Raw genomic sequence first — 21,170 nt, forward strand, 5'->3', positions numbered from 1 at the left:
TGGAGGTCGCAAACGGCGCATGAGCTGGATAGCTCCTTATCCGATCTGGGTATAGCCCGTCGCCACTGTTGAAAGCGGACCTTGTGAGCGGGTGGCTTACAAAAATGTATTTTTTCAGCCGTGGATTTCGCCGAATCGTAGCCACTTCGGCAACTAGTCACAAAGCAACGAGGCATATTTTCTCAGATTCAGGACACGTCACAGCCAGACACGATATATATGCACTTGCGATAATCAACGGTGATCAACCGTAGTCGCACATTACGTTGTGAAGGTGTTTTTGCCTTGATTTGAAGTAAGCAAGTCAAACTACGTCGCACGATCCGCAGGACGCACAGCTCGGGCGCAAGGACGCCGCACGTGGTCGCGAATGTGACAACTTACAGCGGGAGCACACGCTGTACGAGCTCGTTCGCACTCACAGGGATAGTGATCACTACACAAAACAGTTGAAGGTAACGAAGAAACACTCGGCACGGGGCCAAGCCTGCGATGACTTCGCCAGAGAAGTTGCAAAAAGACAGACGCGCCGCCGACACTCGCCGAAGCAGCCGTCGCCACCGTCAGAACCAACGAGACCGATCAAACAGAGACGAGCGCGCCCTCGCTCGGCGGAACATCGAAGGGTGACACCTGCGGCGCCGGAGATTGCAAACTGAAAGAGGTAATCTAGTAACGTTGTTCAGGCTTACAGGTTTCCAAACGTTAACTGACAAGGTAGTTGGTTCACTATCGTAGAAAAAACAGCGCTTGAAGTTGTTAGAGCAGTGTGTGTGCGTCGTTCTTCCTTTTTGTACCGTCTTGGAGCGTTGTTCTTTATGTGACTTTACAGACGTTCTTTTCTGCGTGAGTTAAGCTTTCCAAGAGCGTTTACTTGGAAACTTTTTGTTCGCATGGCTCTTACAGAAGCATGCTTAATCAAAATTTCTTCGCTCGGCTAGACAGTCTCGAGGATGGGCTCCAAACTACTTCTTTTTTTTTAGCCACCAAAGATCAATTATTGAAAACCTAATTACCGTAGCTTCGTTAATTATGCACACAACTTCTCAACTTACTCCACGTCTAGAGGTTACCAATCTGAACAATCGAATGATAAAATGATGTCACCAATAGTGGTATTGGTTTAATAGTTTTATTCGGTGCAGTTAAAAGGATCCGGCATAACTTCTTATAAAGCAAATGTGAAAGCTTGGTCAGGTTTTCTCGGTGCAAATCAAGTTATTAACTTAAACGCATGTGCCAAACCATGCACTTCTGCCTTTACAGTCGATTCTCTTACATTAAACAAGAAGCGCCTCAGTGCGACGTGTATCACAGAAGGTGTGCGAGAACATCGTGCGCGCTCCCAATTAGATTTCAGAACGTTGCTGGCATCAGACTCGGTTTCCTTGCGTCATTCGGAATAAAACAGCTGCCTGGGGGAAAGAAGTGGATACATCTTCAGTACTGAGAAGACGAAGTGACTGCGAGCCAGAACGCTATTTTTCTAGCTCAGCTATTTCCGAATGCAGCAAGCTGCCAGGAGCGTGGTGGTATCAAGTTTCAAGGTGGGAAACCTTTTTTGGCTACTTTAGAAAGCACTTCCGCCCGAGCAACGCCGACGCCGCGTTCAGACGCTGGGCACGCCTGGAGGCAAGCCTAGGCGAGCTACCGCCCGCCAGGCCTAACAATACCCAAGCCCTAAGAATCACTTTTCGCCAAGCATGGAGGTCCAGGTCAAAGGAGAGGAGATGTCTCCCCAGGAATTCGGTGAAGATGCCGGCTGGTGCATGATCGGCTCCAAAATCCGGTCCGGTCCCAGCGCATCGCGGGATAGACCTAAGAACGAAGCCAACTCCCGCACCGGCGAGGGAGACGGTCGACAACCGCCACGACCCTCACGGAACATAAAACAACAAATACTCAAGGCCAGCAGAATGCCGACTCTCCCGAGGAACGACATCAAGATCGTCGTTAGACCCAAGGGCGGCCTCAACACCGCAACGATCGGCGCAGTGAGGATTGCGTCAGCTATATACCGGGCTGCAGGAGTGTCCGATCAAGACGCCAGCGAAGACACCGTCTGCCCCAATACCCACCAAAATATCGTCGTTATCAGCACACCCAGCAGCACCAACGCAGAAAAATACAGGAAGCTCGAGGTCATCAGGATCGGCGACTGCCAATACGAGGTCAACGCGTATGAAACGGCGCCCGATCATACGGCCACGGGGGTCATCCGAGGCATACCTCTCGAAGAAGACTCCAGGACAATTAACTCCAAGATCGTGAACGACAGGTACCCGACAGCCCTGGCAGCCAAGCGTCTTAGCAACACGACCACAGTCATCATCACCTTCGAAGGCCTAAAAGTGCCCACTCTCGTCAGTTACGGAGGCACTCTGCTTCGCTGTTCGCTGTACAGGAAGCAGGTCAACATCTGTCACTAATGCGGTAGACTGGGGCACCATATAGACGTCTGCCCAAATCCCCAGGACAAGATCTGCAGGGGCTGCGGTGCCAAGAACACAGACCCCAATCACCAGTGCACGCCAAACTGCCGCTTATGCGGAGGGAAACACCCTACGGCAGACAAATGCTGCCGAGCAAAGTTCAAGACCCCGTATATAGTCAAGAAACGAAGATGGGAAAGGAAAAGAGCCGAAGCGGAAGCAGAACTCGAGGCGGTCAAGGAATCAGGAGAAGATTAAGCCCCCACCCTGCAAAAGCCAAGATCAAGATCCAGAGGCCGGGCCAGGTCGAGATCGACGTCGGCTACCGGGACCCCTCGTTCCCGCCAGCACAGCCAGTCGAGGAGCAGAGCTCGCAGTCGCACCCCAGGACCGGGCCGAGCCAGGTCCAGATCCATCCAGGCCCTCCCAGAAAAGGTGAGCTGGGCAGACGCGGTCAAGGGTGCGCCAAGGCGCGGGGTCTACGGAGTAACTGCCTCAGAACCGCAAGCCACAAAGAACATAGACAATTAGATTATTGAAGAAATAAAACGTGAGAACGCCATGCCCAGGAGCCTTGTACAACAGATAACCCAAGAGGTACGCGAACTGAGAAAGGTCGCGCCTCCCGCGCAAATCCCCAGACCCACTCCCGTCAGTACTCCTGCTCCGAGCAACAATGGCGAGGAACAGGACAAAGCAACCCCACCCGCGAAAAAGCGAGCCGTACAAAGCCAAGACACCAGCCGCGCCGAACAGGCGAGATCGGAAATAAAAGCCATGCTTACCAAAGTACAAAGTGCAATCGGCAATCTGTCTTCCGCCATATCCGGCCTCACAACCAGTGTGGTCAAGCTCGAAAAATGTGCGATGTGGGCACCGTCTCTGTCGCAATCACCACAGCCAAACATGGGAACTCATAATATAAATCCCGTAATCTCAGACGTTCCCATGGTGGCACCGCCCCCCGTGCACCGCTCCAGTTTTTCAACAGCTTCTTCTTCAAGACTCCAGGATGGCCACACACGATAACGAGTTATTAGTCTGGCAGTGGAACTGCAGAGGTATAGCCGGGAAAAAACCTGTCCTACAACAATACGTAAGAAACATCCAACCCAAACCCGATGTGATAATGCTAAAAGAAACCATGGGCGCGTCGGCCAACATCCCGGGCTACCACGCCCTCGTTCCTAAATTCCAAAACGATAGGGGCACCGCCACACTAATCAGAAAGGGTCTAGTACCCATTGAACATGAGATTAAAGGCCCGCAGGCCGAGCATATAATGATAGAAATTATTCCTAACAGAACGCAAAAGAATAGCATCTTCATATTGAACATATAAGGCAGTCGAGCTCGCCGGCCTGAACCCGCTAATAGTGGGTGGGGACTTCAACGCGCCGTGCCATGCCTGGGGATACGGCCACACCACAACCAAGGGCAAACAGTTATGGCAGGATTCGCAAGACTTGGAATACACGCTCATCACGGATTCTAGCGCCCCAACGTGTATGGGCAATTCGGTTGCAAGAGATACCACACCGGACTTAACAATGGTCAAAAACATCGAGAGGGCTACCTGGAGGAACACCCTAGAAGACCTAGATAGCGACCACATGGTCATCGAGATCACGATCCGCCGAGCGGGAACCACCCTCCCAGTCAAAAGCTTCAAATGGACAGACTGGGACAAGTTCCGCAAGCACTGGGATATCAGGCAAGACGACAAGCCAATCGGTGACATTGACAGATGGATCGCAGACTTGACCAGGGATGTCGGGGAGGCCACGCAAACCGTCACTCCCGATTTCCTGACGGAGAAGGTGGACAGTCACCTCGCCCACCTCTGGGAGTCCAAGAAATCCATACAAACCCGATGGCAAGGTCAGCGGTTCAATCGAAAGCTGAGAAAAAAAGATAGCCGATTTAAACAAACAAATCGAAGAGCACTGCAACACCTTGAGCAAGCAACAGTGGAACGAAGTCTGCAATGCCGCGGATGGCCAACTCCACAACGGAAATACGTGGCGACTGCTGAGGCACCTGCTGGGCGAAACCCAGTGCAAATCCAAGCAAAGAGCCGACATGCAGATACTTCTGCACAAAGAAAAAGGGGCGGCGAGCGAGAAGCAAATCGTCATGAAACTCTGCGACAAATACCTCCCGCAACGACCGACGGTCGAGCACGGCCGCTACACTGGCAGTCCTAGTCCAAAGTTAGATGAAGACTTCAGTGAGGCGGAAATCAGAACGGCACTCCAAGGACTCAACAGCAAGTCAGCCCAAGGACCGGACAGGGTTAACAACAAAACGCTCAAAAACCTGGATGACAAATCTGTTACCAAACTCACGGGCTATATGAACAAGTGCTGGAGAGAAGGCCGCATCCCGGAGCAGTGGAAGAGGTCCAAGGCGATCCTCATACCCAAGCACGGAAAGCCTCTAGCGCGAAGGGAAACACGGACACAGAAAGGAGCAGACAGGACGAGCGCTACCGTTACGCTACCGTTACGTTACCGTACCAACTCGCCCAACTGTCTATCCTTTTGCCCGGAAAGCCGGTGAGTTTGGAGAACCTACGCCCAATCTCTCTCACGTCGTGCGTGGGTAAGGTCTTGGAACACGCCTTCCTGAATCGTATGAACAGCCATCTAGAAGAGGCGGAAGCCTACCCCCACACCATGATAGGCTTCCGACCCCGCCTGTCCACGCAGGACGTCATGTTACTACTAAAGAACCATATCCTTGACGACAAGACAAGAAACACCAGAGCCATCCTAGGACTAGACCTGGAGAAAGCATTCGACAACGTCGCTCACGAGTCGATCCTTAAACAAGTGTCTAATCTGAACCTGGGGGAAAGGTCCTACAACTACGTGAGGGACTTTCTGAACGATCGCAAAGCCACCCTCACGGTTGCGACGTCGAGTCCGAAGAACGAACCCAGGGAAGTGCAGGTACCCCCCAGGGCTCAGTTATATCTACGCTCCTTTTCAACTTAGTCATGCTTGGTCTCCCCAGCAAACTACGCGAAATCGAAGGAATCCACTACGCTATATACGCAGACGATATAACGATATGGGCAGACCGCGGCAATGATGGGCAAATTGAACACGCACTACAAACGGCCATTCACAAAGTGGAAGAGTACCTCCAAGGAACGGGCCTCAAATGCTCCCCGAGCAAGTCCGAACTACTCCTTTACCGGCCCACGCGCAGAGGCATGCCACCAACGAGCTACACAGGACCCCGGGAGTACGAGGAAATCGGCCTGTACACCAAAGACGGAAACGCAATCCCCAAAGTAAACAAGATAAAAATCCTCGGAATGATCATTGAGGCCAACGGAGCTAACGGCGAAACCGCGAGGAAGATCGAAGGCAAAGTCATCAGCGCCACGAGACTCATAAAGAGAATAACCAATAGACACGTGGGCATGAAGGAAGACAACGTAATTCGACTGATCCACTCATTCGTTGTCAGCCACATCGCCTATAAAGCCGCCTACCACAACTGGTACGTCACGGAAAAGAACAAGATTAACACGCTCATAAGGAAAACGTACAAGATAGCCCTGGGCCTACCGAAATCGACGAGCACCGAGCTCCTGACTCAGCTGGGCATATCGACCACCACGACGGGAAAACACATTATGAACACGCTCGGCATAACGTACCACAACCAGCACGGCCAGAAAATGCAAATCCCCAACAAAATCAGAGAGACCATTACGGTGGCAAGCATACCAACAAACGTGCACCCCGATTACAACCGAGGTAGAAGAAAGGCAAGAGCCGAGGCTCTGCTCCGTTCATTCGGCAGGGAGAGAAACGCGCGCTTTGTCGACGCAGCCGAATATGCGAACGGCCAAACATACGCCGCCGTAGTCATAGACGCAGAGTCAAAAATCAGAACCACATGCAGTGTATACACCAAACACTCGGAAATAGCGGAGGAAGAAGCGCACACAGAACAGGAATGCGAAGTCGTACTAAGTGACTCGCAAACGGCAGTAAAGAATTATGCCAAAGGTCGAATTTCCAAGGACGCCCTGTCCATTCTGGCCAAAGCGGGCAGATCCAAAACCACGAGCTCGAGGATCATATGGTTCCCGGCGAACGTCACCACGGAAGGCGACGCGCACCCGAGCCTAAACGAGACGGCGCACCGGACGGCGCGAGACATGACCCGCCGCGCCGAACAGGGCAACGCCTCTCGCACGATAGCGAACGCTTCTCGAGCAGAACGGGACAGGCTCCAGATACAATGACATCACCAGTGCATATTTTAACACCAGAAGGATATACCCACCGCCAAGTCCCAAATTGAACAGGAGGCGGGCCGTCACCTGGCGACAACTCCAGACAAACACGTTCCCTAATCCATTCCGTCTCAAACGTATCTTCCCAGATAAGCATCAGGACGACACGTGCAAATTGTGCCAGGAAGGACCAGCAACACTCAAACACATGCTGTGGGAGTGCAATGTAGTTATAGGAGGGATGGCAGTTACTCCGGAGACCCTGTCGTCGAGGTGGGCCGTCGCTCTGCGCAGCTCAGACCTCGGAATCCAGATGTGGGCAGTCCAGCAAGCCCGTGAGGCGGCGTTGAGGCAGGGCCTTGACGTTCCTCCGTGGGAGACCTGTGCCCGGGTCTCGTTAAACCTTGCCGGACAAACAAGAAAGTTGTAACCATCCATCCATCTTCAGTACTTTGTAACATACGGAGCAGCGCAGACATGTACGTCAGAACGAAAAGTGCTGAAGTATTAGGATGAGGGGTTTGCTGCATGTATTTTGGCCGCCTCATTTTCAGGCCTAAAGAAGAAAATACTGTGAGTTTTTGAGAATTATTGCTGGCATACGTACACTCACGTGAAATATGAGCTCCGACACAGTGCCCGTGGTGAAACTGGCCCTTGGACTACAGGGCTACATTGAACCACAAAATGCTGGTATGATAAATACTAGTAATCGGAAAGTGTTTAGCTCTTGAATTTTTCGTATGTCGGCATCGCTCTGCAGTCTTGGGAGCGCTTCTTACCACGAGTAATATGTTTCAGCTAATACTTAAGCAATTGTAAATGATTGTTTTTTATTTTTTCAGTAAGCTTTCTTTACCGTCTAGCCATTGTCCCAAAGTTATTAATTAGCTCAAGACACGCCTGCATGTATTTCTAATATCTTGAATGTTCTCAAGAATTCAATAGCGAGCGTTATCTAATCAGATTGCGCGCGTGAAGCGAACACTGGATTCTCAATCACATATGAGCGGGTGAGATTGGCTGCGATGTACGATCATTCCATTCTGATGAACCGATTCCTCGATTCGTAGATCAGATTCAGAGGAAGCACTACTTTGCGTGCAGGCATAGTTGTACTTTGAGTGCTTGTTTTTTTATTCACTACAAGCTCGCCCTATAATGAGTTCGATACGTGACTCTATCATTTGGAATTGCCTTGTTCATCGCATCACTACAACGTGATGGTATAGACGTGCTACATTTTCATTTAGTCAATACTGAGAAATGGATTAGGACTTTTTTTTGCATGTGCGTTACATTTACCACAGTAATTTATTATTCATAACTTACTTATTAATTTAGGAGTTTGTAAAAGACAGCAACCTTGTATGAACAGGAGGTCTTAAAAAATTAAAATAAATTAGGGGGTTTTACGTGCCAAAACCACTTTCTGATTATGAGGCGCGCCGTAGTGGAGGACTCCGGAAATTTCGACCACCTGGGGTTCTTTAACGTGCACCTAAATCTAAGTACACGGGTGTTTTCGCCCCCATCGAAATGCGGCCGCCGTGGCCGGGATTCGATCCCGCGACCTCGTGCTCAGCAGCCAAACACCATAGCCACTGAGCAACCACGGCAGGTAGGAGGTCTTAAGAAAAAAGAAAATTTAAATGCTTATTAGTCGGCTTTCACCTCATCGCAGGGAAGGAGAGAGAGAGAGGGCTCTTTATTAGAAAAACAGAGAATTTTGCCGGCGCGTATGCAACCGCTGACATGTATAGGGATGGCGAATGGGATTAAAAGATTCCAGAGGAGAGCGGGAGAAAAAGAATAAAAATAAGTATGAAATGTCCAAGTGGACCTGATACTAATATATACTGGTGACATGGCGGTTAAATTTAGGCTTTTGTATATGAAGTGTGCAATCTTTAAAGCTTTCCTGTTAGACCAATTTCTGACTGGTATTTCAACAATAAATACAAAACCCGCCGCTGTTTTGAAGAGCCGGGCATTGGACCTAAGATTCTCGGTAATGTTATCGGTTCGTAGCTAATCATGTTCATTTGTTGCTAAAAAAATTCCTTCTCGTCGCGGTGCGCGGGGCATTCTAGTGTTATGTGCTCTATTGTCTCGACAGTTATCACGGTATGGGTTACTGGTAAGCCCTATGCGGTTCAGATAATTGTTCGTGTATGCCACGTTCAGTCAAAGACGATGGTACAATGCCTCTAAGTGTCGAGGAAGTGGTCGTGGAAGTTTCGGTCTTATTTCTGGCTCAATGTAACGCAGGAAGTTATCTTAGTGAAGCGGCAGATTCCAGATGCGGTCTCTTTCTTGAAAGGCATATCTTTTTGCCATGTTTTAAGCGTCAGCTTTCGTAAAAAATGTTCTTTTGAAATTGCGGTATTGGAGGCCTTTTCTGGCAGCTTCATCCGCTCTTTCATTTCCCGAAATGCCGGCATGGCCAGGTATCCACTGGAACTTGATTGGCCCAGTAATGTTAGCCTTGTGGTGAAGATAAGTCATGCCAAATGCTGCAGGTTGATTATTGCAACGCTTCTTCCACATACTTTGTAGTGCTGCTTTTGAATCCGTGAAAATCACCCATGTCTTTGGCGGCGGCTGTCGAAGTGCATACACAAAGGCCTCCTTAATGCCATACAGCTCCGCCAAAGTAGATGAGGTCATTCGCTCAAGACGAAACGAGAATCGTTGCCCTGTAGAGGGAACAAAAAGTCCGCAAGATGAGCGATATGGACTTGTAGAGCCATCTGTGAAAATGTGTGTTGCGGCTGCGTATTCTTTGTGCATATATTCCAAAGCTACCTGGTAAGCCGCGGCTTGAGGCAATTTCTTTTTCGCACTGATTCCAGGGATATATGGCACGATTTCCAGTGGGGACAGTCTCCATGATTAAATGTTTCTTGGCATAATTTGTGACGCCTGAGCAGGGATCGAAATAGATATACTTCCTACGGCCTGCCCAAAGCTAGATGTAGCACGGGTTCTAGAAATATCCTTTAAAAAGTGAGTCTTCGTATGAATAACATGTCAATCAGTCGAACAAAGGGTTATTCCGAATGTTTTATTTCGGGAAGGCGTATACACTCTCCTGCCCTTCGCTCCAGTTCACAACGACGTATAAGACGAAAGATCTGCACAAAAGAGCGTCGTTATCACAAGGTCGCGGGATTGAATCCCGGCCACGGTGGTCGCGTATCGATGGGGACGAAATGCGAAAACACCCGTGTACTTAGATTTAGGTGCACGTTAAAGAACCCCAGGTGGTGCAAATTTTCGGAGTTTGCCACTACGACGTGCCTAATAATCCGATTGCGCTTGGCACGTACAGCCTCATAATTCTGCCAACACTTTTGCCGCGAAGCGATGTGTCATGTGAGGCAATGACAAGGTTCAACCCTAAGGGTGAATCTCCGCATGGTTGCCATTGGCTGTGTTTGAGCAGAGGCTCTTTCGACGCAAGCGCCAAGGTCCCCTTCAGTTACGGCCCTAGCATGAGGGCGATACTTTGGCAAAATAGCAGCGCTTGCGATTGTTTACGTTGTCATGGAAATAGAAACAGCAGGCTTAACTAGACGTTCATTTGAGGGATCGCCAGTCATATGTGCGCAGGCGCGAGTAAGAGATGGCGCGAGAGAGAAAATCTGGGGCCTTTAGCTCCTTGAATATGTGACTCTACCTAGGCACTACGGACGAGGTTTCTTAGCGCATGTTGTAGGTGTTTGTCCCCTACATATGCCGACATTGCGGAGTGCGGTCGTACGGTACGCATGCCACATTTGGTGATCGCTGTGTATGAAGGGGCAAGGTTCTCACTGGTGTTGTATAAGTCGCAGGTCGCTTTTTTTGTCGCGACGATAGATTGGATTTTTTATAAGCACTGATCCGGGAGGTCACATGTAACCGGCAAACGGAAGCCTCAGGAGAGCACCCGTGGTTATAATAAAGCAGGCGGCGTAGGATATTCAGGGTTCCCAAAGTGTAGCGGGGGTGTCTACGCTGGAAGCAGCGCGGCCCACGGGTTGGGGCCGCGTAGGTTGAAGCGCGCCACGGGATGTTCGCATAAAAAATTGGCTGTCGACGATAGTGGACAGACGATCTTATACACCCCTAGCGCGGGCACGCCTCTGCGAGCCCGAAGCCACGTACCAATCCGGGTTCTAGCTTTGGTGTCCCCGCTCCGATTTGGTGTCCTGGAGTCTCCGCCAATATAGCGAAATTATGACACGTTATTACAATTAGTAAAAAACACGATTGAGTAAATATATTTACGTCCAGCCGCCAAGTTGTGACGCTAAGTTCAGCACTACCATGCCCCGCGACTTCTGCAACATCAGTCACAACATTGCCTCTGAAGGCACCTCGGAGAGACTTTCTCGCACCTGCGGCGCTGGTGTTGAGTCAGTTTGCTAAGGCCTTCTATATTTCCAATATATGCGGCCCGGACTCTACTACGGTCGCTACTGCTCCCACAGAAATAGCTGTGATGTTATTTACAATGTACATGGCCGTAAGGCACGAGAAAGCTATGATCCGCCACGATTGGATTAGTACGAGCGCCGCAGGTGCGAGACAGTCTGTCCAACCAGGCACTGGTCCGACACAGTGGTAGCCAAATCGGCCGTCAGTGCCCGCTGCTTCACCTATTTTACCGCGCCGACTGCTAGCGTGCGAGCGTAAATAAAGGACCCCTCTTAGCAACGCCGGCACGCTTAGGGACAAACGCCTACATACAAACCTCCTCCGTAGTGCCCAGGCAGAGTCATATTGACACGTGTACTTCTTTAGCTTTATCGGGCGACCACTTCTCACCGGCCAACAAATGTTATCGAACAGCGCAGGACGCGCCTCCATGTAAAAGCATTTCTGGAATGTTATCGATGGTTCCATCCGCTGTCTTTCCCCGCAACTTGTGTAATCTGATTGCATGTATGCGCGACGCGAATAATTTAGAAGTCTGTGGAAGACACGCGGGTCCCAGCGGTTACTCTGGAACTTTCGACGACTGATCTATAGGCCGCGTGCACCGCCTATATATGCGCCACTGATGGCGACCTAGCGGGCGCCTCCAACAAAACGCGCGGGAGCAGTAGCAGACGACAACGCTTTGCAGCAAGGGTGACTGAAGTTCACGGCTGCGATTTCTGCTTTGTTCGAGCGCTAGGCTGCTTCTACTGTGGTGACAGCTGTAGGGAAGACGCAGACCTCTGTGGGAGCGGGTATGAACAATATGTTACCGGCGTTTGGGGCAACATGGTCCACATACGCGCCAGGTGCGTCCCGCAGACAAACGCCAGGAAGACCATTTACATGAAGTGGAGCTCGTGTAAACTAGCCGACAAATTTTGTTGACTAATGGGATGTCTCGACGGTGTTTTTTTTTTAATTCTACCCTTGCCGTGATGCTGCTTCTTTACCTCAATAATAAGCACCCGTCGTTAGTGCAGACTCAGATAACAAATCCGCACGCTGCGATGTCTGCATATGCCGTTGTGATTTTTCTACCGATGAATACATATGACGCCGCCGAATAAGTGTAGTGAAAGTCGCCTGAAGAAGAATAATTGCGAATTTATTGATAGAAACGCGTAGACTATAGTCAACGAAGCCACCAAACGAACGGGTTAATAAAAGTGCGGGTTAGCGCTGTACCGCCGATGAACTGCCGTTTGCGCTGCAGTTTTTGCAATATTAAATTCCCAAGGGAGCTGCTTGGAAACGTACAAAGCTATAATCTGACTAACCTTGCAGTACTTATTTGAAATGTTACTAGAGAGAGGTGCCACACGATATATTTAAAGGCAGAGCAGCGCCAGTCAAATTAGATCCAGCGCTGGCGGCAAGGCCGGGTTTAGTCCTATGCGGCGCAAGCATAATATGAAATAATTCAGTTGAGTACAAAATTCACTTGCAAGAAGCGACTACGTCGTGAAACAAACAAATCACTCGGCGGTTAAGTCTGCTCAGACAGCATAAAGGCGTGATGACTTACCAAACGTGACGCGAACTATTCAGCGAAAAATGCATCAGCGAAAAATGGAATAAAAATACCATATGCAGCAACTATTAGCAATTCTCGCCCTGAGCTACCTATTTTCTAAACACATTTCCCAAAAAACCACAATATCTAAGATGCCCTCGGGCGAAACCAATAAAGCACTTGCTTGGTGTCATTCCGATAAGACACAGCGTGATTTATACCCTTTACAAACGAGGCAGGGTGAAAACCTCGCAGCTCAAAAGAATCAAGAGTTATGCATGAAGCAACTAGCAACAGTTAAACATGTGCGAAAACACGCATAAAAAAGATGTAAAAACATGAAGTGCGCGACAGCTGGTGCGACGATTTACCGGGCCACATAAAACTAACAATTTCAGTTCTTGCAAACTTCTTTAGCTTTAACATACAACACAATGCGCTCATGCAGTCGTGCTGCCTAGCTAGCCCAACGCGGTAAAGAAGCGGAAAACAATATAAGCGGCAAACGGCATTCCGAACTTTAGCGAAATGCCTTTAAACCGCATGTTGCACTGCAGACGAACTTCTTCGCTAATGCGTAGAACTACAATCGAGTAAAAAAATAATAAAAAAAAGAAAAAAACAGAAGCGACAAAGGAAAGGATGAGAACAAGAAATTTCGCGCCGAAGCGACGATCCATTGCCACCGTTGCTCCTGCTGATGTGGCTTTGCGGGGAATAATTAGAACCGTATCGCCGGCACGTTTCCGCCGGTATTTGAGCCCCCCACCCTGCAACAATTCTTTTTCGACATTTTACGGAAACTTTTGCCATCCCACACATGCGAAGGGTGTTGCCTGTTTTGCTCTGAAAACACAAGTAAGACGGAGAAGCACTATCAGCGACGCAACAAACTACGGCGTGTTACGGTGCGCGGCTCGCTCCTCTCCCGTGCGTTCTGCGCAAGGCCGCCACCAGTGGCGCGGCCATCGGCGTGCACACCGCGTATAAAAGCCGACGCCCTTGACCCGCAGATCAGATTTTCAACGATCACCGACTGTATTCGCCGCTATCGTTGTGCTTTAAGTGTGGCCTGTCTTTGTGGGCACAGCTTCGCCCAATAAAAGCTAGTTTTGTCTTTCACAGTATTGCTACTGTGTTCTTTAACGTCACTACCACGTGACAGTATATTCAAGGAGCCAGGCTTGTACCCAAGCGAGGGGCCAGGGGGGGTCCGCCCCCCCCCCTCGTAATACAGCGGCGTACCACCCCCCCCCCCCCCTCTCCGCCCATGCCACTAATTATCACACACATTCCTAAAGCGCCGCAAAATCAATCTTGAGACTTGGCAGCTATTCGGTGATCAAGATTTTGCTGCCTTTTTCAATCCTTTAGGAGGGCGGTAGTTATCGGCATTTCCTGAGGTGTGAAGGCCAGTTTTCTCACCGATTCGGTGCCCGCGCGATTAGTTCTCCACGCGTCGCATTGTCACTATCTATTCAATTTTCATGAGCATCGCTCTTGCTTCGTAAGTTCAACCTTTTTTGTTTACGCTCATCCAGGGATGAGGAAAGCGATTTGGTTCGTAGTCCGCTGGTCTGTACGCTTGTAGAACGTGTTGCGTCCGGAGAAAACGCTAAGTGCGTTTAATTTTTTATTTTGCTTCATTATTTCCTTGAGTAACGGCTCGCCGCGATGATTGCAGATCCCTGGAACCATATACCCACATTTGTACATCTTATAAGCAGTAATTAACATACGATGCAATAATAATAAATTGATTTGATTTGATTTGGGTTAGATAAGGTGGGAAATAAAATAATGCTAAACAGCATCCATCATCAAACTCTGCAATAACCATTAAACCCATAATCAATATGACTGTCATCCGTTACGTCTTGTTTTTCCTTAATTGCACAGCACTTTTCGTGCAACATTGGAACTGGAAACAAGACTCGCAAGATGAGAAATTAAGCAATATACTGAGGGAGAAAGCCAGGCCAACCGCCAAACAGGAAGGAAAAGCGAAAATGAGCAAATTTAAACGTTTTTTGTGAAAATATTTATGGATCAAGAATTGAAAAATTATAGGTCCATTAGCTCACTCCCAGTATTATATAAAACATTCCTCAAGATAATTGGCATTAGAATAAGGGCAACACTCGACTTCAGTCAACCAAGGGAATAGGTTGGCTTCACGAAGGGATACTCTACAATGGATCACATCCAGGTCATTAAGCAGGTAATCGAGAAATCTGCAGAGTACAATCATCCCCCCTATATGGCTTTCATAATTACGAATAGGCATTTGATCCAGTAGAGATACCAGCTGCCATAGAGGCATTAAGTAATCAAGGAGTACAGACCGGTTACGTGAATATCTTGGAAAATATCTACAGAGATTGCAGGGCCACCTTAACTCTACAAAAAAAAAATAAGGAAGGTACTTGTAAAGAAAGGGGTCAGACAAGGAGACACAATCTCTACAATGCTATTCGCTGCGTGCTTGGAAGAAGTATTCAAGCTATTAAACTAAGAAGGCTCAGGAATAAGGATCGATGGCGAATACCTCAGTGACCTTTGGTTTGCCGATGACATTGTCCCGTTCAACAACACTGGAGACGAGTTGCAACAAATTATTGAGGACTTTAACAAAGGGAGTGTAAGAGTGGGATTCTAATTCACATCAAGAGAAAAAATGGAGCTGGGCAGGTCATGTAATGCGCAGGTTAGATAACCGTTGGACCATTAGGGTGACAGAATGGGTACCAGGAGAAGGGAAGCGCAGTAATAATAATAATATAATATTTGGGGTTTTACGTGCCAAAACCACTTTCTGATTATGAGGCACGCCGTAGTGGAGGACTCCGGAAATTTTGACCTCCTGGGGTTCTTTAACGTGCACCTAAATCTAAGCACACGGGTGTTTTCGCATTTCGCCCCCATCGAAATGCGGCCGCCGTGGCCGGGATTCGATCCCGCGACCTCGTGCTCAGCAGCCCAACACCATAGCCACTGAGCAACCACGGCGGGTGGGAAGCGCAGTAGAGGACGGCAGTAGACTAGGTGTGGCGATGAAATTAGGATATTCGCGGGGGCTAGTTGGAATCGGTTGGCGCAGGACAGGGGTTTTTGGAGATCCCAGAGAGGGGCCTTCGTCATGCAGTGATCATAAAAAAAGGTTGATGATGATGATGCTATTTTTATTTTACAAGGAAGCAGAGAAGACGCCGCCGGAAGGGTAGAATAACTCTGTGTGTTTAGAATGACGCTTCTACATTTATCAGTCGAGTCGTCTAATGTAGCCACTTCTCTGCATTGCTAATGTGGGTGTTTTCACGGTGGTCGAGCAGAACGTGGTTGAGCAGTAAACGAGGGATCCAAAAGAGCTTTGATTGTTCCACAATATTTCTCTATAGTTCTTCCAGAGCTATCGAAAATTAAACGCTACTAGAAATCTTTATTTTACACTTTCGCTTCTGTTCTTGTTCTTGGCAGTGTTCTTCCGGCGCTTCTTTCATTCGTGAGTCCGTTTGATGTCGTTCGTTGTTTGCCAAGTAAATGAGAGGTGTATCTCACAGGCTTACCTGTGAGATGCACTTTATTTCATTTATCTTTTGCGGGCTTATGCATCTTTATGGCGAATGGTGGGCATTATTCACAGTTGTAGTAAAGTTACCCCCTTCCCTCAGTCGCGTAGAAAAGTTACCTAGTGTTGGGCCCCCCCCGAAAAAAACTCCTGGGTACGTGCCAGCTGCGGATGAACATATTCTAAAGAGATGCATTATTGCTGTTCTCTTAAAACTTATTCGTAAATGGCAGCACTTATAAGTTTACGTACAGTGACGTCCTTTTCTGTCTTCCTTAGCTTTTTAATTTATTTACTTCAGCTGTTCAAACTCATCTTAGCTATGAACTAACTTAGTTGAATACTATTTAGCAAAGGATTCGTTGGAAGCCGGTGCACTTCCTTGTATGCATGCTTATCTCAAGGCCACGCGTCAATGCCCATCAAGTTCATTGTCACGGCGCCGCGATGATTACATTGTGTGGTTTCATTGTGCTGCTATTAGCATAGTAGAAACACTCGTGTACCCTAGCGCAAGTATCCGCTTACGTCAGTGCTATTTCATATATCGATTGACCTCTCACAATGATGACAAATCTGTGCTCGCGGATAAAGAAAAGGAAGGTAAGCTACTTTTTTTATGATAACATCCGCTAAAACGTTACAAAGGCCAAGAAACTTGTCGCTTGCTTACAAGTATAAAAACTCAGAACAGTTCCAGAGCTTTACACAGTGACCGTCAAGGCAGAAACGGAGACCAAATCACGCCTGCACCTTCATCGTAAGTTGATCTCAGGTTCTAGCAAATTGTTGTGCTGTTTATATTTTAGCACTGTATGCTCTTCAAACACACAAACTGCTGCTGAAGAGACTGAAGGCAAAACGATACTTTGTTCTCCCAGGACATTTTTTACAACACTAAAACACGCTACAATTTACCCTGCTACTGTCGTTCTGTAAAATACTGTTTCATTCGTAGCACAATATCAATGATATTGTTTGCCTAAGTATTTTATCTCTTCGAGGAACTTGTCACGTGTTATACTGACTCTTTATATCCGTTGAACGTAATATTTAGAGGAAGGTACTTACTGAATAAAATATTACTATATGGAATACAGATGGATAATTTAAAAAAAAGCGTACTTGTTGTCTATCGACTAAAACAAGAAGAAACAAATATTTTGTTGAGGGGGTCGGTCAGTTGGAGAAATCAATCTCCAATCAATTGTAATCTACCAGATAAAGAACCAACAGCGAATTTTTCGAAAGAAAGGCAATCCTGGACACAGCAGAGATACCAAAAATTCTGCCGTCACAAGAACGGTTGCTGTACCGCGACAACATGGCGTACCGCTTCCGTAGCAGTAGTCCTTAGTGTGTGTCCGCTGCGCGTCAGGAAACAATAAAAGCAACTTCCTCACCTTTAATAGAGTTCCAGGGTTAGCCCACACAGGCTTCCTGATGTGCAACCAAATCTTCATGAGTGCATTTTATTGCAGTGCCTCATAGAGGTGTATGACCACAGGAATTTCTATCAACTTGCATGCTTTTCTTTGCCACAGGCCATTCGCCATGAACTCCTACGCTATCTTGGCACTCGTCATCCTGGGGCACCTGTGTCGTAAGTACCAACACTGTGCAACTCGCACGTATCTGTGCTCTCTTCTTCGTTCGGATGCACGCATTCAGTGTTCCTTCTAGCTTTAGTTGAGCGGATATTTTCTCTTCCTGGAGACGTATGAAAACCTGAGTTCAAAATTTTTCTTTATGTTTACAAGCACTAATAACATTCACAATTTCTCAGCCTGTAAGACACCGCAAGTGGTTGCTCTCATGTTCTACAAAAGCTTTCCTACCTGTGACTGCTTCTTCGTTTACAATATTTCTTTTTTTTATTATTACTATTACATAAAAAGGAATAGTGGCACATTCCAGGTGACTAAATCTCTTTCTTTTATTCTCAACTTATTAAAAAAATGGCTGTGGCTTAGCTAAGGTTAAGCCCAGGATGCGAAGCATACTAGCCTTTATTTCATTTGTTGAACCACTGTTTAGCCCGGTGAACTGCTGTTGCTTGGCTATATTTGGTTCGGCTAGACGAAGAAACAACTCATGCAGGCGAGCGCACGAGCTGAGAACCGGCTGTGTAGCTACGCGGCCGCAAGCGAGCGCACGAGTTGAGCCTCCGCTTTTGCAGCTGTTATGACGTCATATGGTAGCTACGCGGCCGCGGGCGGCGCAGGAAGGAAGAGCGTGGTTGTGCGGCTAGTATGCTTCGCATAAAAAGACAAAGTCTAGTGTACTACAACCTTAGTAGAAAGGTGACCACGGCTGTCTGATTAAGTATGTTGCCATTAATCGTAGGGATCAAAGATTTAGTTAGCTTGATGCATACGTAAGTACTTTTCTCCCTTTCATTCCCTAAGATAGCCGTTAATGCACCATTTCGATTTATTTAATACACGCTGTGCACGACTACACAGGGCGACTGTAGTGAATAAGCGAAAAGCATGTGTACCCGCTTTTTGACTTCACCTCGATTCCGCGCGAAGGACGCCTTAGGCACACCGGATGGTTGCGACGCGAAGGGAATATTTCACTAACACAGAACACTACGTCCAAGGCATTTCACTCGGCTCTCACGTACCGTAAAAATCGTTTATAGCAATATTGTATACAATCGTTTCACAGCAATATTGCTGTGGTGTTGTGCATTTTGCACTGTCGTTAACGCTTCAAACACGTATCTATCACGATATACTTTCTGCCGAACTCTATCTTCATTCATTATTTTTTTCGCCGTCCTCACTGCATGTATTCGAATGCAAGCTTGCGCGACACGCTTCATGTCTTTCACTCGTTCGACGTTACAGAAATCTACGCCGCCACGCTGAGCAAGCCGGCAAGGAACACAGACGACGCCACAAAAGAACTCACGGAAAGGATTTCCCGTTCACTCATGGAGCACCGTGAGGACATCATCGGTGCCTTCGAGGCGCTCGAAAAGTCTGTCGACAGCTTCGGCGACGAAACCGATGAGCAGGCCATTCCGGCCATACTTGTGGCTATCGCGAACGCCATCGCAAACGGCGCCATATCCGGCGCCGTCGGGGCTGGTGTCGCGGTCGCGATTAACAAAGGCTGAATACAATCTGTCTTCTGTATTCAATTGTAGTCAATTGTCTTCTGTATACTTGTGTAAACATGTATGTCTCCTCCTTATTAAAGAAATTAATAAACAATAAATTGCATCTTCTCTATCAGGACGTATACCTGATTATTTCCCAGTGATATGAACTGTAACTTATACGAAACGTTTTGCTACACTCGACCACTCGTGATTCGCAGTGAAAAGTATCATTTATGGCTCCACCTAGTTATCATACATCGACCACATATAGACATGTAAGCATGTCCCTCTGCGTCGAAAAGATGCGCGGAGGAAGCCGGGTTTCATTGGAGACTGCTAGCGTACGTAGCGAAGCAGTCGTTCGCGAAGTATCCCTGATATCGCCGCTAGTTGTCGTCAATCAAAGCACACAGCATAGGAAGCTTAGCTTACATCGATCCCCAGAGTGGGTGGGATCGGCATAACTTTTTTTTTTCCGAGAGCAATGCTAGAATGGTATCCAGTATTGCGTTTTCGTGGCCGTTGTCGAGTTGTTTGATTCCATTCCACAAACTGAACTTCTCTGCGCTTTCAGGGTTTTTATTGAAGACTCTTGTCTTGTGATCTTCCTATATGGTGCAGGTTTACATGTTGCCTATTCTTTACAAATATCCACTTTATCTCTCATCTATGATCATTATAAATAATTACGGAGATTCTGTGCAAAGAGACGAGAAAAGCATCAGGTCTTCTTTAGCACAACCTTTAAGTGACATTTCTTGCCCAACGTGAAAAATAGACGGAAAAGAACATTGACGTGGTCAAAGTGACCAAGATGCTTAAGGCACGTCTATGACTATTTTGCATTTTTACAGCCAAGCTGTCTATTGCTAAAATCTAGGATTTTATGGCGTACGCGCGGGAAAGGTCTGCCCTAAAACCTGAGAGTCGAAGAGCCAACGACAAGTGCAAACGCATATCGCCGCTCGCGTCGGAGCTCGGCTAAGGCCACCTGCGTCTAAAACGGCGCTGTGTCATAGCAGTCTCTCTGGGAATGTATGACGTAGTGCATCACGTAGTAGGCGCCTGGTAAGGCGGCCAAGCGGAATTTTTGGTACCATTTCGCTCCACGGTCGCTATGAGAAGGCCGGGCGTGATCCGTACGCCTTAAGAGAAGCGTCCCTACGAGGAGCGAAAGCGAGAGTAGCGGCGGGAGAGAGACCGTCGACGTCGTGGCAACCATCCAGCTGTCAGAACCACCCTGGTGCTCGACCGTTGGTGCTGCCGTAAAAGCACAACCTTTCCCACCGACTAAAGAAAGTGGCGTTCAAATGCGGCGTCCAGGTTTTAATCTCAGTTCGGGACAAACTAACGCGCATGTGCCCGGTCGTCAATGGTGCGACCAGAAAAGCCTCTTGTATGCCACGCGTAAGATTGAAATGTTTTACAAAGCTGCACTCTCGTGTGACAAATCATATATTGAATGCACGCGCTTTGGCGGCAACAGGACAAGGAAACCTTGCTAATTACTGGTGAAATTTTAGTAGCGCCCACTTGCACACGTGTCCTTACGCAGACTTGAGCCTCAAGCTAACTTATCAGTCTCTTAAGCTTCCTGCCTCAACAATGAATGTGATAACAGTAGTATCATCGTTTTTGCTGTTATAACACAAAAGGAAATAGATTAGCTGAGTCAGACTTGAAGTGGCTTGCATGCACTTCTAGTCTCACATGGCTATGAGCACATGGCTATATTTTATGGCTTTTTTTCTTGCGTGGCCTTGTGCTAGGTAAATTTCAGTGGCACCCAAGCGTTTGCTGTATGAAACTAACGAGAC

The 21,170-nt window shown here is 47.9% G+C and overlaps 1 long non-coding RNA gene across 1 annotated transcript; it reads left to right on the plus strand.

Moving 5' to 3' along the window:
- The first annotated feature begins 303 nt into the window (after nt 1-303).
- Nucleotides 304-19,357, plus strand: LOC139047527 (uncharacterized). The gene is made up of 3 exons (XR_011507197.1): nt 304-664; nt 17,786-17,844; nt 19,097-19,357. It is a non-coding gene; the product is annotated as an uncharacterized lncRNA (long non-coding RNA).
- Nucleotides 19,358-21,170: the final 1,813 nt, after the last annotated feature.

This window comes from Dermacentor albipictus, chromosome 7 (assembly GCF_038994185.2).
Source record: "Dermacentor albipictus isolate Rhodes 1998 colony chromosome 7, USDA_Dalb.pri_finalv2, whole genome shotgun sequence".
NCBI lineage: Eukaryota > Metazoa > Arthropoda > Arachnida > Ixodida > Ixodidae > Dermacentor > Dermacentor albipictus.